The 15,907-nt window shown below is 45.5% G+C and overlaps 1 protein-coding gene across 2 annotated transcripts in view; it reads left to right on the top strand.

The window, feature by feature from the left end:
• Nucleotides 1-15,907, top strand: part of Atxn1 (ataxin 1) — a 410,907-nt gene that overhangs the window by 208,015 nt on the left and 186,985 nt on the right. The gene's annotated exons all lie outside the window — the stretch shown is intronic.

Raw genomic sequence — 15,907 nt, 5'->3', positions numbered from 1 at the left:
AGGTCCCCGAGAAGACCTGGATCTCAGCCAGACTGCTGCCTGGTATGGAGGCAGAGCCTAGAGTCACTTGAGTTAGACCTCAGGATGCTGAGCGAGTTTGAAATTGTATGCTTCATGCTGAAATGCTGAGGAATTCAGTGATGGGCCTGGAATTCACTTGGAGGCATACAATCAGCCATGAGTCAGCACTTCACGGATGTTTGGGTAAGGAATATTTGGCATTCCATTGTGAAGCTTTGTTCGTGTTTGAAATTTCACATGAACAAATGTTAGGGCTCTCAGATGTACTTCTGATTTTTCCTGCCTCCTCTCCCTCTTGACTCCATTGTTCAGCCTGCTCCTTTCTCCCCACCAGCCACTGACTCATTCCCCTGAAAGAAAGTGAGCCCTTCCCTTCGGTCTGAGCCTAATAAATAGATGCTGAGAGGTCTCCCAATACCTTCCCTCATTTTTATTTCTTAACAGATGATATGATGGATGGCTGTACTTTTATAACAAATTCAAAAGCCTCCCCCTAGCCCTCACCAGTTTGAATTGCACAAAAGAGCACAGAGATGAGAGTACTTTAAAATAACCCTCAGCTAATTATACATACAACTGCATTCACTGAGTGGGAATATTTTCGGGGTTGCTTTGCTACCCAGTGCCACCTGCTCACAATTTAAATGGGCACAAATTTAGTTCCATTAAACAAAACACAGCGACTCCTCCTATAGCACAAAGTCCTTTAGTCCTATTTTGGAGTTGGGAAACTAGCGCTGTGTTCCCTTGGCGGCTCTGGGCCTGTGTCAACCACACCGCAAGGCTGTTGACTTGCATAGTTTGCAGTCTTGCTCTGAAGACTAGCAGGCAAATGGATTTGTGACAGAGTGCTTTGTGTTTTAGAAAGGTCCTTACAGACCCAGTGGCATCTGAACTCAGAGTTCCAGCAATTAGCAGTCCCCATGAATCGAAGAAGACACACATTACACACATTGGATTCTTCAGCTCATTAGGATTTGGGGTTTTGGGTTTTGGTTTTGTTTTGTTGGTTTTTTTTTTTTTTTTTTTTTTTTTTTTTTTTTCTCGACGGGTATCTTCACTTTGCTAGGAACATAATAAGGTCACTTAGGAGGAATCCATTCATCTGTTATTGATTTCTAATGTCTGTAAGTCTAGACAGGGTGTTTCTTTGAGGATATGAAAGTTAGAGCTACGTTCAAATCAGACTCAATTGTCCAGCTCTTTCTCTGCCTGGCCTCCTTTGCTGTCTCAGGAATAGAACTTGAGAGCTGGGTGTGGTGGCTCACTCAAGTAATCCCAGCACTCAAGAGGCTGAGGCTGGAGTTTGAGGCCATCTTGGGCTACATAAGGAGTTCAAGGCTAACCTGGGCTACACAACCAAACCCCGTCTCAAATTCAAACTCCACACATATGAGGTGTACACTGGCCGTGTTCTCAGAGAAAGTATCTCCCTTTTCCAACTCCTTTTTTCGCTTGATGTCTGGATCTGGAGAACTTAGTTATGTTATGCAATCAGGAAGCCCAGCTGTGCCCATCTGTCAAGAAAGGAGGAAACCGCATATCTGTCCCTGAAGTCTGAGATTTTCCTGATCTTGCCGCCCCTTTCCACAGCTCCCCCACCCAACTCCAACACCCTTGCCCTCCATTCCTTTCCATTTTCTCCATTCAAAAACTCCTTCCTCCCTTAGAAAAGCTAAAAATACAAGCAGTGCTTTCCAAGGAGCTTCCCTTATTAGGATCGCATAGTTGAGCTCCCGGTGAAAGGGAACTTTCCTTTTGCTGACTGCTCAGAGCTGGGTCTTTATAAGTCTCCTCTCTTCTGAAATGATCACCCTCATCCGAGCCCCGTTATCCTCTCCACGGCATCAGAAGGTGCCAAAATGCTTGGGAAAACCTGATGTCTATATGTTATGGGGACCCCACAGCACCCCAGAACTATGTGCATAAGTTCAGAGATCTTAAGGTGCCAGGACCTTCCAGCCATCAGTAGTGGAGAAGTGTCAGATGATTGTGGCTCTCTCTAGACATGAAGCCTCCAGGATCCCAGAGCCACTCCTGGGTTGCCAGGAGTGTGCTGACCTGCAGCCCAAGGCCCAGGGAAGGAAGAGCCTGACGCTGAGGTTCTCTGAGCAGCGGTCCTGTTGTGTGTGATCCTGAGCCACAGCTTGGCTGGCTGGCCTGGACAGCTGGCTCTGGTTACTGTGGGAACAATGTGAGGAAGGCCATTGTCAGATTCCTCCGAGCTCAAAGGCACGGCCTTCTTAACACACGAGGTCCCTGCTGGCAAAGGAAGACAAGGAACTGAGCAAGGTGGAGTCTGGAGAAGGCGAAAGCTTTGAGCAAGCCTTTGACTCCCGATGCCTCTTGGTTTGGAAGCAAGGCTGGAAGTTGTTCTGTGACCCACCCAGCATGGCATACTAAGGTTTGAAGCCCCTAATGCCCTATACGCCCCTAATCATTTTCATTATGCTAGACTTGAAAATGAATAAAGAGATTGTTGGTCTGGTTATCCTGTCCCCTACCTCGCCTATGCCTGGACAGGGTCCCTTCTACGTCCTTCTCCTGTTGTTGTCCTGGTAAAATGCCTGGCAAAAGCTCCTTAGAGAGGAAGAGTTTCGGAAGGGATACAGGCGTGGTAGGAGGACCACGGCAGCTGCTCAGATTGTGTCTGCAACCAGGAAGCAGAGAGCAGGGCAGGGTGGGACTGCCCTGCAGAATCTCACGGTCCCTTCCCTCCCAGGGAGCTGCTTCCTTCAGTGAGGATCAGTCTCCTCACAGCTCCACAGCATTCCAAAGCGGTGCCAGCTCTACACCGGCACCCAAACACATCAGCCATTTCACATCCAAACCACAGTGGGGTCTCACTCTGTAATTCAGGCGGGCTTCAAGCTTCAGCTACTCCTGCCTCAGCCTCCTCAGTGCTGGGATGGCAAGCATGGACCACCATGCCCAGGAAAGTAGAATTTCCATATGATTTCACGTGCCACAACTAAGTCCTCTGGCTGCAGGAAGTCCTTATGGGACTTCCAAGTTCAAGTCCAAGCCCCAAGTTCAGAGTTCAGCAACCAACTTTAAAATAAACACGCAGACGCTTATATTATTTACAAACTGTATGGCCATGGCAGGCTTCTTGCTAACTGTTCTTATATCTTAAATTAACCCATTTCTATAAATCTATACCTTGCCACGTGGCTCATGGCTTACTGGCATCTTCACTTGCTGCTTGTCATGGTGGTGGCTGGCAGTATCTCTCTGACTCAGACTTCTACTTCCCAGAATTCTCCTCTCTCCTTGTCCCACCTATACTTCCTGCCTGGCCGCTGGCCAATCAGTGTTTTATTTATACAGAACGATATCCACAGCAGAACCCTCTATTCATCTATGTATCGCCACAAGTCTCATGGCTTTACCTGTGTTCCATTACATCTTGCTCCCCGGGGGTCCCAGGCATCTCCCTTGACTCTGCCTTTCTTCTCTCTGTATCTTTGCTTGGATTTCCCGCCTGGCTATAACCTGTCTTGCCACAGACCAAAGCAGCTTCTGTATTAACCAGTGGTAGCAACACATATTCACAGCACTTATTTTCTGTAGACTCATGTATATGCTTGAAAACATATACATTCTAGAAAGTTCTGACTATGCTGAAAGTCTGGGTTTTGTGAAAATTGCTGGGGGCCAGAGAGATGGCCCAGCTGGTAAGGGCACTTGCTGCCAGGCCTGATGACCTGAGCTCAAAATTGAGAGCGCATGTGATGGAAGGAGAGAGCAGACTCCCACAGGTTGTCCTCTGACCTCCATATGACTGCTGTAATCTGCCCACTCCCTCACACAGAAAATAAATGTAAAAGAAAAGGTTTAAAATAAAACAGGGGCTGGAGAAATGGCTCCAGAGTCAAGAGCCCTTGTTCCTGCAGAAGACCCAGGTTCAGTTCCCATGGCCCACGTGGTGACTCACAACCTTCTGTAAATCCAGTTCCAGCAGATATGCTGACCTCTTGTGACCTCCTCAGACTGCATGCCTGTGAAACATACACATATGTAGCTAAAGTTTTCCTGCCTGGCCCACAGTCAGGACAAATCTCTCTCACCTGCCAGTCCCACAGCCGCTCAGACCCAACCAAGTAAACACAGAGACTTATATTGCTTACAAACTGTATGGCCGTGGCAGGCTTCTTGCTAACTGTTCTTATATCTTAAATTAATCCATTTCCATAAATCTATACCTTGCCACGTGGCTTGTGGCTTACTGGCATCTTCACATACTGCTTGTCATGGTGGCGGTTGGCAGTGACCCTGACCCAGCCTTCCACTTCCCAGAATTCTTCTCCTCCTTGTCTCGCCTATACTTCCTTCTGCCTGACTACTGGCCAATCAGTGTTTTATTTACTAACCAATCAGAGCAACACATTTGCCGTACAAAACATCCCACAGCACACATATATGGAGACAAATACTCATAAAAACCTAAAAACTAATAGCTGAAACAGTGGTGATCAAAACACATAAAAATCAGTGCCTAGCTAAAATTTGCCACAAGGCTCTGGTTCAAGCCTCATTTAGAAGATTAATACATAGGTAATTGATCATTCTTTTTCTCCCTGCTTGCTTTCCTGTGAAGTCTCATGGGACCTTGTTTTAGGCTATGGTTTTTGGACTTTGGGGATTTCATTTAAACCTTTCACTATTTTAAACATATTCCAGGTTGGCTTGTCTTACTCCAAATGAAAAGAATTGAAACATTGCTTCTGCATAGGAACTTAAGTTACAGAACTGCTGTTTTTCCATAGGTGGGAAAAGGTATTGTAAATTATCATTCATCAGGAAGCAGGCACTGACACAGCTGCGCCCCCACCCAGCGGCCTGGGGACTTGGGAAGAAACAAGCAGAACTAAAGCCACAGCTCCATTCCACGCACACTGCTTGCCCCCACACTATTGCCTCCCCGCCTTTTCATTTCCAAGTCCTCTGTGGGTGTGCTGGGTTTAGATGCACCATTTCTAGGAAGAGTGTGTGCAGCTCCTGGAGAGTCACATCAGAAGTGTCAGGCGTGCGGCTTGGCATTGTTGGTGTCTTCCTTTGCATGAAGTGTGAGCATGTGAATGCATGTCTCTGTGTGTGTATGTGTGTATGCATGTGTATGTATGTGTGTGTACATGCATGTGTGTCTGTGTGTGGATATGTGTATGTATGTGAAGGCATTTGTTTATTTGTATGTCTATGTGTATGTGTGTATGCATGTATGTATTGTGTTCCTGTGTGTATGTATGTATTTTTATGTGTATACATGTGTATGCATGTGTATATGTTTATATGTATGTGTGTACATGTATATGTATGTATGTGCATGTGTATATATGTATGCACGTGTATATATATGTATGTATGTATGTGTGTATACATGTGTGGGGGGTGTTGTTTCTCAAGGTCCCACCCATCTTAAGTTTTAAGACTAAGATCTCCTACTGAAACTCTGAGTGACTAGGCTGGTGGGCCAGTGAGCCCCAGGGATTCTCCAGCCATGCCTCTCCAATACTGGCATTACAAGCGCATGCCACCGCACCTAGCTGTTTTTGAAATGTGTCCTAGGAGACTGCACTCGGGTCCTCATGCCTGCAGGGCATGCCATTTACCAGCTGAGCTGTCATGAGCTGTATCTATTTGTTGGGAGCACACAAGGACCCACCTAGGTCAAGACTTACCAATGACCCCCTAGTGGTCCGGAGCATTGAGTACTCCTTGGTGTCCCCTCTAGAGAAAGCCTGCTTACCCTGAGTGCTGGGATGAGCTCAGTGAGGTGTGTAAGTTACGGCTGTCAAGGCAGGGTGACAGGGGGGAAGACAAGCTGAAAATGCAGCCTGCTGGCTCTTAGTGCCATCACTTCTCCTTCCCCGTGCTGAAGCTCAGCTCTCTCTGCTATTTGAAGAGAGCAATTTAGATTTATATTAAGGAATGCATAAATAGGTTCCTGTGATGGAATCTCATCTGGAGTGAATGCGGATAGCGTATGCTAATGAGCATGCATGGGGCCTCCCCTACAGAAGCAGCTCCCACTACCCCCCCCTTCACCTGCTAGACATCTGAAAGCAGCTCAGAACTCAGGCTGTGGGGGGAAAGGTTAGCCCTTTTTCCCTGTCTCTCAATATTCACCTCTCCGGGTGGAGCCTTAGAGCACTTGACAAGCCTTCTCGTGATTCCAGGTGATGGATTTCCCCCCGAGACCCTTAAGAGCTGGGTTTACACAGAAGTACACACGACTTCGATTTCAGAGTATTTGACTGTCTCACATCATTCGGCATCACCAGAACCTCCTTTGACCCCTCCCCCCCCCTGTGGCTCACACCCTCATTCTTCTTCTTGGAGTTTTGGATGCTCACTAGTGAGATGTCACAAACCTTTAGTGTCAGGCATGCCGTTGCACAACTTTGGCCAAGGGACTTTTTCTGGGTGGGACACAATTTCCTTTAAGTGAGGAGGCTGGGTGAAGACTGTTGAGGGTGAGCCCCGACCTCCCTGACATTCTGTAACCTCCACGGCTTTGGGCCTTCCGGGATTCTGCAGCCTCGGGGACAGTCCACCTTGCAGATGTGCCCCCTGTTCCTGGTCTACGTTCCTTTCATCCCTGGAAAGGAGCTCAGATTTGCATCAAGGTGTCCAGTCCACAAGCTTGCAAAAAACCCCTTATCACACCTTGACTCCTGTCCCAGCTACTGATGAAAGTTCAAGTCACCAAAGATTGTGAGCTTCTGGGGGTCAATAGGAAGATTCCTCAGAGCTGGAAAGGGACAAACACAGAATAGACCCTCAAAAAAAGATGCTAGAGCAGGGAGGCTGGAAGCGGGACTGTTCACAGCTAGAAGGCCCCCAGAAGTATATAGGATGCTATCACAAGTCTCCAGTGACTTTATACAAATCCTTTCCCTCCCCCATAAGCCTTCAGGCTTCGGGCCCCCTCAGACTCTCTATGAGAACAGCTTCTTATTTAGTGCTGTTGTGTGTCATAGTTATATAAACTTTTTTTTTTTAAGAAAAAAATGCCATGGGTTTTGCATTTTTGAAAACCACAGGCATGTAGTGGGAGAGCTTGTATGCAAAGCAGCATGACCTTGGATGAGTCATGTGATTTCCTCAAACCTCATCTCTGTTATCTGGAAATTAGGCTGGTCAGGGGCTCCCAGTCTGTCTTATGGGATGACTTAGGGATGAATTAGAGGCAGCTCCTCCTCCTATTATTCCTTCATCACACACACAAGCACACATGGGTCTCTGCAGAAGCCTCCTCATTGGGAGAGAGATTACACATGCAGAGTGGTTATTTCAAGCTGACGGATAAAACATAGATAAAAATATATAGCTCTTGAAGCTGTGAGTACCACCATCAAAGTTACAGTGTGGTAGCAGCTGTTGTTAACTAGACAATTTAATAATTGTGTGCCTCGACTCTTGAGTGTGAAAACTACTCGTAAGCCCTCCTCCATGCACCTCCTTCAGGCATATCTTACTGAACCCTCTGTGCCTTGGCGTTCCAGTCTGTTCAATGGATATTAAAAAATGGAGTCTGTTTCCCTAGAGTGTTGGAAAGGTTAAGCCAATTCACATTTGTTAATAGAATAGAGGCTACCATATGGGAAGCGCTCTACAATATGCAATACTGTTACTGGCCCTTCCCCTGCTTTATAATGGAGGTCAACACTGTGGGGCACGTTTTAAAACGGGGGTCTGTTTCTTAGTTACCAGCATGGCAGTCGTTTGTGTTTATACTTTATATGTTTTTTTGAGACAGAGTCTCATTATCCCAGGTTGGCCTCAAACTCAGCTAGGCAGCCGGAGGTTCCCTTGAAATTCTGACCCCTGTCTTCACCTCCCACATGCTAGGATTACAGGAGTACCCCCCACCGCACCTGGCTTGTGTGGCGCTCTCAAGTCACAGGGTGAGGGCAGCCTCAGGCGGAGAAAAGAGAGCCCCCTTCCCACCAAGCCTCCCTCAAGTGGACTCTTCTGCTCTCACTCCCTTTCCTGAGGTGGATTGGCACTCCTCACGCAGAACAAAGGATTCACTTTGTAGAAAGCACCCTCCTGTCTTGGTGTGTCATCTGCCTCGAAGGGTATAATTTGTTTCTGCTCTGCGCTGAAACTCCCTGGAGGAGGCTCGGTGGACGGTATGCGGCACTCCTGTATTGATCGGTGACACCACTGTGCTATAGTGAGTGGGTGAGATCATTCTTATCAAGTTACTCTAGTCACTGACCTTGAGGCATCTCGGTGACAAACCCGTATAGATGGATCCCTGGTTACAGACTGCCCTTGTGGAGAGGTAAATCATCGTGAGGGTGACTAACAGTTTTAAAGAAATGACTGCAATCATTTCACATACCCCAGGGTCGGGGGTGTCTGTATTAATAAGCTCAGAGAACCCCTAGGTCTTGGTAGCCCTATTTGGGGCTGATTTTCAGGAGTCCCTTGATCAGTACTCCTCTCTTATTTTTTCTCATTAGATTCCAATTTTCCTCTAAATTGCCATGACTATAATATTGTCAATATGAAGTTCAGAGTGAAATACTTGTATCTTGGAGCTAGTGGGCTGCTTTCTAGCTTACCTGCTTGCTTGCTTCCCTCCCTTCCTTCCTTCCTTCCTTCCTTCCTTCCTTCCTTCCTTCCTTCCTTCCTTCCTTCCTTCCTTCCTTCCTTCCTACCTTCCTTCCTTCCTTTTCTCCCTCCCTCTTTCCTTCCCTCTTCCTTCACTCTCTGCCTCCCTCTTTCCCTCTTTTCTTCTCTCCTTCCTTCTCTTCCTTCCTTTTTCTGGACAGAGCTAAAAATAAAAAGATGCTTACCACAAAAAAGGTAAGCAAGGAGATAAAAATGTGCCTATGAACCCCCTTGCTCAGAAGGAGCCTCGGGAGGCACAGTGAGCTATCTATCCCTTTAATCTGCGTCAATCCAGCAGCTTTAAGGAGAGTCCCTGGCCTATTGGACAGCATTCCTGCTGTCCTGGCCAGACCTCATCCATACTGGAAGAGGGGGAAGGCTTCAGTGGACAGACTTCCCGTGGGTTGCAGGTGAAGGTGGCACAGTAGATAGAAGAGGGTAGATTAAAATCACAAGTATGACTTTTGACCATGTCATAGTTGCACTCTGGTTATGAAATCATTCTAATAGACAGCTCCTGTGCACTGGAGCCCTTCTCTGGAAGGCAAGCTGAGTTGGCTCTCACCCTGGATGGCATCACATTGGCAGAATTCAACACTTGTATCCTCCAGCAGTTGGCAAGCAGAATACTTTGCGAGGTTGAATAGCAAGGAAACACTCAAGACAGCTTTAGCATTTGGGGTGCTAATGAACTTGTAAAGCACCTAAACCTTATGATGCCCCCTTACAATGACCTGAATAGATTCCATCTTTGTTTTGTGGTAAAGGGGATTGCACCTGGCACCTTCTACATGCGGAGCAAGTACTCTATCAATGAGCTTTATCAATGAGTCACCAGCCCTAGACTTTGACTTGTATAAAAAGATAATAACAACTTGATACTGAAATCAGAAGAGGCATGCTTTTCCTGTATTGTCTAATTAGCTTCTAGCTCAAGAAAAATCTTCACATTAAAACTAAAAAGACCCAGCCAGCCATGAAGGCATACTTCTGCAATCTTAGCACTCAGCTTCAAGGGCAGGAGGACCAGAGCCTGGTTTATTTACATGGTCAGCTCTACGCCAGTCAGGACTGCTTAATGAGACCCTGTCTATAAAAACAAACAACAACAACAACAAACCAACAAATGCATAAGTAAAGAAACACAAAAGTAGCTGGGCATGGTGGCTCAGGCCGTAATCTCAGTGTTTAGGAGCCTTACACGAAGTCACTGGTGCAAGGGTGAGTCAGCCTGGGCTAGGTAGTAAGTTTTAGGCAAGCCTGGGCTAAAATAAGACACTATATCATAAGTGAAAAGCAATGAACAGAAAGTATGCTTCTGTAAACAGCACCAATGATATTCACAGGGTCACCAAAATAAATTAATAAGGAAATCAAAATTTTAAAATAGACTCAAAAGTAGGAGAGAAACTTAAGAGGAGGAGGGACTGAAGGGTGGAGACAGGGGCAAGAGGGGATAAGAAGGGGATGAAAATGATCAAGACATATTATCTATATGTATGAAAATGTCATGTGGAAACCCATTATTAGTTACAATTAATATGTGCTAATTAAAACATTTTAAAAAGAAATTAATTGACTAATGACCAAAAAAAAAAAGTCATCAAATAACTAAGACTTGATAAGAACCTAAGGTAGAGTGAGTAGTCAAGTGCATGGGAATTACACAAGAAACAGACTGTTACACATGTACCTTTAGCTGAGATGTGTATTGACTAGGAAGATAATGATGTGTCATTGACTGTGGTGAGTACAAGGGCTGAAATCTATCCACACAACAAAGATAAGTGAGGGCTTTGAATGGAGCACCAAGCTCTACAGAGGCCAGTGCTTGAGTCCTGGTGGCTTCTGCTAATCAATAAACATTGGCCCAATGTCTGTCACTTAACAGCCTGGTGACAACATAGAGGCCAGCCACCCTTTCTCCTGCCAGAAGAAGCTATTTGTAAAAGAGGCTAAAGAGAGAAAGCAAGAGCGTCATTCCTGTTACATGAAATGTGGAATAAGATCGTGGGTGCACATATATGTGTCCACATGCATACATTCTTGGTAGTGCTGCACACTCGCTATCTCAGAGTTAGGGAGATGAGAGCAGGAGGACCTGGAGTTCAAGGCCAGCATCTGCTGGTTACCATGGTGAGCTTGAAGTCAGCCTGTCTCAGCACCTTCTCCCCAAAATGTGTGTCATCAATCAATACATCTTCGGTACCCCCAGCCTAACATTCATAATACTCCAACTTCCAAAATGTTTTGAGCACCAATAGGATGCCAGGAACGGCGAATCACACGCCTGACCTCAGGCGACAGTATAATAATCAGTATCTCTCTCCCAGAGCTGGCTAGATGCATAGGGACATTTTAGTTGTTAACTTTCCTTTAAAAATGCTCCTAAAATATCATTTCCAGCTTGAGGTTTAAACAGTAGCATTGGAAATAGAGTGGTGGTGGGAAGGAAGCCTTTGAAAATTGACTTCTTTAGTCAGTATGACAGCAATTGTATCTTGGTGTATGTGTGCATGCGCATGGGAGTGTGTGTGTGTGTGTGTGTGTGTGTGTGTGTGTGTGTGTGTGTGTATGTGTGTGTGTGTGTAAGAGAGAGAGACAGAAAGACAGAGAGAGTTCCCTAAAAACAGATCTCCACAGCATATATTTACAATCATCTTTTCCATTTTAGAAGAATTTCATAACTTGAAAGTCGCCCTGTGAGATGCTAGTAGCTTGTCTTACTTGAAGTCATCTTTGGGTTCACGCACCTCTTTATATATGGTGCTGTGAAAATGCATTCCTTCCTGCGGGTTGCTCAGTATGTAACATAAAGGCCAGGCACTGAGTGCCTAGGAAATGCGGATATGGAAATAAATACTATAAACCTTAAACTCTCAGAGCTGGACCAGAATTTAAGGGAAGACTCACAAAATTTAGAATGGGATATCAAAGTCCTTCAAGGAACATGCATGTCATATAGTTTAGGGAATGTGTAAAACTGACTTAAAGTTCCTCTCAATTTAAATCGGGTTGCCTGTATGCCTGGCTTTATTAGGTGAAGACTCCATAAGTGATACTTATTTACCCTAAAGTAATAAATGGAAGAATTGAATGAACTAAAATTCATCCATTATACCCGGCGGCCACCACCATGGCCAGTGTTCTCGGACTGTCCTTGTTCTTATGTATTCTTGGGGTTTGGGTTGTCAGCATTGCGCTTAGGTCAGATGGAAGTGTGCTCAGCCGCCTCGCTTTGAGAACTGAAGTAAAATGCTGATGGAGATCGTTTAGGACCGTCTCTCTGCTGTTGATTGCATGCTTGTGGCTCATAATCAGAGTGATGCACAGTAATTGTTGGACTCACTTGCCAGGGCTACATTTTGTGGTGATGCAACTGTCAGCACTTTAGGCCCCGTTGTTCTTCCTGGAGAGCGCTTGCCTAGCACCCACCGGACCGCTCAGGCAAGACTCTTTGCTGAGTATCACGGGTAAGTTCCCTTGCCGCTCTTGTTTACTTACCCTCAAAATAATTACCTGAAAAAGGACTGTCTGCCGACTTAGGGACAGCTGGCTCTTCCTTTTTGTGTCTGTCAGAATGCTAGTGTGGAGACTTGAAAAAATAATAAAGACAAGAAACACATAATGCAGGGAGTTGGGGAGCTCGGCTTTCCCCTTTGCTCAGGAAACTGACAAGCTTCATGTTTTGTCACTTGTGTGTTCTTGAGCCTTGCTTTGTTCTTCTGTGCAATGGAGCTACTAGAGTGACTAGGAGAGAGACTCAGTTTGGGCTGGAAAGGAGGGCTAAACTTCGTTAGCAGAAATCAGCTCTTCATGAAGTGATGATAGCCAAGAGTAAGGAGCCTGCTGCTTTCTCAGAGGATGTGAGGTAATATGTCAACTTTCTGTCACTCTGTCTTTCATCCAAGATAATCAACTTATAAAGGGAGAAGAAGGATTAGGCTGGCTCATAGTTTGGGGGTATCAATCCATGATCAATCACCCCCTTTTGGGGACCTTCGGCAACACAAGACAGAAATGGTGGGAGCACATGACTGAGGTGACGTGCTCACCTCATAGCCAAAGAATGAAGAAGAGTGAAGGAAGCTGAGCATTCCAGAGTCCTCTTCTAGGGTATGTGCCTGTGAGCCCGGAACTTTTTTTTTTTCTAGTTCCTGCCTCTTAAGGCTCTGTCACTTCCCAGTAGTGTCACTCTGGGGACCAACCTTTCAACCTCAGGGCCTTTAGAGGACATTTAAGGTCCAAAGTACATCAAATGCAAGGTGGCGCTTTCAAAGGTCAGCAGCCCACACATTCACTCCAGTTGTGGAGCACATAACATCAGCAGTTTCCTGACAAGGTAGACACATGTAAGTGTCTCTGAAGAGACTGGGTGAGCATCTTAGGCTCTGTATCAGTTTTACTTGGGTTGGGCCTGCAGAGACAGAATGTGTTATGACCCATCCTGTGTACCCTTCAAAGAGTTTGAAGGCAAACCTAAGTCTATATATAATACTCAACTTTGAATGCACAAAAGGGTCACTATACAATATACAATGGGTCCAGACCATCTGCTTCTCTGTCCCTGTGAAAGTAAATGGCGCAAAGCAAAACTCCTTCCCTATTAGAAGTTCGCTAGTAGAGACATCTTACCAGCTCCCGGATTGCACCCATTGAAGATTTGTGGCAAGCAGTTCAGATTGTTTTCTGTGATCCAGTAAGTCCCAGTGTGTGTTGTCAGAAAGAGGCTTTTGGGTGTTTGGTATCTGAGCTCTTATCTCATCATTTTAATTCTTTTTTCACATGGTCAAGATAGAAGAGTGATGCTCTCTCGGACAGAAGGATCCAGCCACCATGAGATGTTGCTCAGATTGCAGGAGCTGGAACCATTGAGGGAAGATCTTACATTACTCACTTTTCTCTTTGCTGAAATCAAATACCTGACAAGAAGGAAATTAAAGGAGAAGGGCTTATATTGGCTCACAGTTTGAGAGTGTAGTCATTGTCTTATGGGAGGCAGGGGGCACACTGTGGGCGGGGAAGGCTCTTGGATGTGGCTGCAGGAGTGTGGGGCTGCCTGCTCATATCTGGGTGGATAAGGAAGCAGAGAGGGAGGAAATTGGGGGCTTGGTTGGCTTTCTCCTTTTTAACCTTTTCATTCAGTCCAGGACCCCAGCTCATAGGATGGTGCCACCCACATTCAGGGTGTATCTTCTCTCCTAAGTTTACCCTTCCTGGAAATGAGCTCACAGCAATGCCATGATATGGCTCACTCATATCCTAGGCATTTCTTAGGTTGCCCAGTAGGTAGTGAGAATGGTCCATCATGCATCTCCTCTCATCATACAAGGGGACTCATGCCGTTGACTCCCGTGTGTCATTTCCTGAGGACTCTGGTTTCACAAATAAAATTTTATTTCTCATTCGTGTGCTTCTCCAGAATTTGCAGTTTCAGTGTACCCTATCTTTCTCTGCTGCTCCCTACTAACCCCTCACCCCCACTTCTTACCTGCTGGTAGTTGCAGTCAGGAATACTTTCAAAAGATGAACTGCATTTGTAACTGGAAGAAAAAATGTCTCCACACCCTTGGATGTCTGTAGGCATATCTTACTCTCCCAGCCTCTCTCCAAAGCGGCCTTTGTCTGAAATGTGGCTGATGATTGTTAGGGTTACAGCACAGCCTTGATAATGGAAGGTGATCATATGGCCCGTGACTCATGTTACCACCTCATGTATGTTTTGTCAAATCAACTCTTCGCTTTGAGGAAGAAATTACACCAGAGACACTGGCATTGTACAAATAGCCCCATGCTTGATGCCTTCATGTGGCATGTTCCAATGTCCTTTTCATGGGTTTTGAACTCCAAATAATGTGGATTAATTCTAGAGCCACTCAGAACTCTGCAGCACTCAATTCGCTTTTCTCTGCATCATAAATCCACTCCACCATGACTGGGCAAAAAACAGGGACATTTGCTTGATGTTAGACTTACGATTTCCTACTTTAGTGAGCATGCGCATTGCCTGTCATCTCTGGTCCCCTGTCAACATCTCCTAGCTGCTCACTGCAAATGGTGAGCTGTGATTTCATTCCCCATGGTATATGTGCCAGTTTGTATTCTTCTGAGCTCACCCACTCAAACCCAAACAAATTTTTGCTGTTAAAACTTACTATATTTAAGCAATCTGCCTTTCCCAATCTTGAAAACAGAGGAGAGAGAGAAGACACATGCTGCCATGGCATGCAGTCATTTCTCATAAATATGGATACATGGGTGGATTCTGTATGTTCAACAAATAAATATTTCTTGACTCATTCTTCCAAAGCAATACTCTTGCAGTCCTTTAAAATGTTTTGATGTAAGGCTAAGTAGTTCATGCATGAGCCTCTGGGGTTAAAGAAAGTAGGTGTGCTGACCTGTAATCCTAGCACTCTGGAGGTAGAGGCAAAAGGAACTTAAATTCAAGGTCATTCTTGTCTGTGTACCAAGTTCAAAGCTAGCCTGAGCTACCTGATATTCTGTTTCAAAAAAATATTAAATGTAGGTAAATTTATTGGCAATAAAAGTGGGTTTTAGTGTATCAGCTATAAAACAGTTGGCAAAATGGTATGAATACCCTAAAACATGTTAAACTAGATTATATATGTACGCATAGGTTTAATTCTATTTCAAATGCATGTATGTATTCCTGGGCACAGGGAAGAAGGTAAGGTGTAAGTAAAAATATCAATACTGGTTCCTAGTGGGAACTTTCTCATTTCTGTTTCTTGCCCCTCCCATCTATACCATGTAACTGTTTTACAGTAAACAGCTTTATTTTGTTCTCATTTGTCTCACCAGATTGGGGGTGGGTGGAGAGAGGGTCAGTGCAGTGCAGGTACTCATATCCAGATAGATTCTAGAAATCTCTCTACAGCTCTCCTCTTGTTACAGATACATGAATGTGGTGAGCTAAAGGGGACTCGAGGCCGTTCTTTTTATTGTCTCTCCTGCATGCCTGGTGCTGCAGTCAGACTCGCAGAGAGGCATGCAGCAGCTGATGCCATCCTTGGAATTATGCAAACGAGGAAAACCCAGAGGGTTCCCAGTGGCTGAGATCACTCAGCTAGGGGTGGGGGAGCTAAGAAGCACACCTGGGCTGACCCTGAACTTTGCTTTCAAGGTCCTTCTCCTTCTTCCTGTAGACATCTTGTCTGTCTTGAGGATGAAAGGGCTCCTTGTGTGTGAGCGAATTACAAAGATCCCGCCAGAGGTGTTGCTGGTATGCCCCACTCCC

Source organism: Peromyscus maniculatus, chromosome 5, assembly GCF_049852395.1.
Source record: "Peromyscus maniculatus bairdii isolate BWxNUB_F1_BW_parent chromosome 5, HU_Pman_BW_mat_3.1, whole genome shotgun sequence".
Taxonomy (NCBI): Eukaryota; Metazoa; Chordata; class Mammalia; order Rodentia; family Cricetidae; genus Peromyscus; species Peromyscus maniculatus.
Note: the sequence above shows the minus strand (reverse complement) of the source record. Positions and strands in the feature narration are given on the sequence as shown.